The sequence below is a fragment of the Cimex lectularius genome, unplaced genomic scaffold, assembly GCF_000648675.2.
Source record: "Cimex lectularius strain Harlan isolate CLEC.00 unplaced genomic scaffold, Clec_2.1 scaffold295, whole genome shotgun sequence".
In the NCBI taxonomy this organism is placed as follows: domain Eukaryota; kingdom Metazoa; phylum Arthropoda; class Insecta; order Hemiptera; family Cimicidae; genus Cimex; species Cimex lectularius.
Window position 1 is genome coordinate 195385 of NW_019392901.1, and position 1783 is coordinate 197167.

The following is a 1783-nucleotide window of genomic DNA, read 5'->3' on the forward strand; positions in this document are numbered from 1 at the left end:
GATTTATAAAAGCTCTAATCTGCACGGGCGTTATGCGAGTACACAGTTGAGCATGTTACTTCTCGCGGTCGACTGGAAATTCAGCTTTTTATTGTACAGTAAATTACAGGCAGACCTTGTGAATACCCGGGAGGTGACAGTCCGTGGTCAGAACTCGGTCTAATCCGTCCAGCCACCGAGATTGACCTCCAGGAGGTACCAACAACTTTTCACCTCTCAACCCAATCAATCTCCTAAAAAGGCAAACATTTTCTCACTCACACATTTAGATATTCTTCCATTACAATATTTTCACGAGCTGTTATGTTTTAATTGTGTATTAATTTCAGGAATTTCAAAATTATTTCTATTTACTGGATAAAGAATGCTAGTATGTGTTCACTTTAACAACACAGTTAACAATCTGTGGTGATTAGTGTCTGTTAATCGATAATTATTAAGAAATCGTGAGATGCTGTCTGGTGTGAGGTAGGTTTTAGAAAGTCATTTTCTTTATCGTGCCAACGTTTCGATCTTTACTGAGATCTTCTTCAGGGCTCAAAGTATTTGTTTTCCGTGTAGATGTGTCATCTTGTCTGTCGTGTTGAGAGTGCCTACCCAACACGCAAGAATGACACATCTACACGGAAAACAAGCACTATGAACCCTGAAGATGATCTCAATAAAGATCGAAACGTTGGCGCGATAATGAAAATATTTTTCTGAAACCTACATCACACCAGACCGCATCTCACGATTTCTGAATAATTACAGTTAACAATACATAAATTGACATTAGATTGATTCGGAAATGCTCTTGAATAACAAAATACGTCATAGCATTGGAACGTCGTCAAAAACAGAAAATACATCAATATAACAGTAAGCGTGAGCGTACACAAAACGTTTGCCGAAAAAGAGGAAATCATCTCCAACTAGATAAAGGAAAAGACGGAGGTCAAGCGTTAAAAGCTCTTTACAAGAAATTTTAGGATTGCGATTGAAAAAGTCTGTAATTGAAAGAGAGATAAAAAACGATCAAGAAAGAGGAAATCTGTCCAGCAGCCCTAACAAACAAAAAATGTTTTATCAACGATTTGAATGATTATAAATTAATGTGAAAAGATCTAAATTTTGCATTAACAAGTCGTAGAAAGTTAGTATCAATACGTGTGTGAATCCGAATGACAAAATAAAAGAAAAGTGTATTATTTATAAAATTTAATAAACGACCAGTGAAAAAAACATTAATTTTTTTTTAAATTTTCATTTTAGTTAAACTTGAGAATTAAACATTTTGTTTATCTACCAACATTATATGAATTACCATTTTTATTATATTGAGAGCGATAAAATGTCAAATAAGTTATACTCAAAGGTATGTTTGAAGATTAACTTAAATAAATTTTATTCGTCTGCTTTGCAAAACAGTAAAATTCGATCTAGATAAATTTATTTTTGAAATGAGTTTAAGCTAAATTCTCTGTTGAAGTACTGTATTCAATTTATATTTAATATTGGCAGCAGTTCGGTTGGCAAAACGGAATTAATTTAACAAGGCGGGGCCGGGCGATAAAAATTTAAATCGCCTACTAATCTAAATTCAAATTGCACTATAAATAGATCCGCTCTGAATCGTTATTGACGTATTGGACGGTTTGCGGGAGTAAGTTGAGATATCAAGGATCACCTACGCGTTTCGAGTCGGATTATATTTCACGTCTCCTCGCGGACAACACCTTCCATCAGCAGATAAAATGCGAGATCCGGCCTATGGCCCGCGACCAATAAAGAATATTAATGC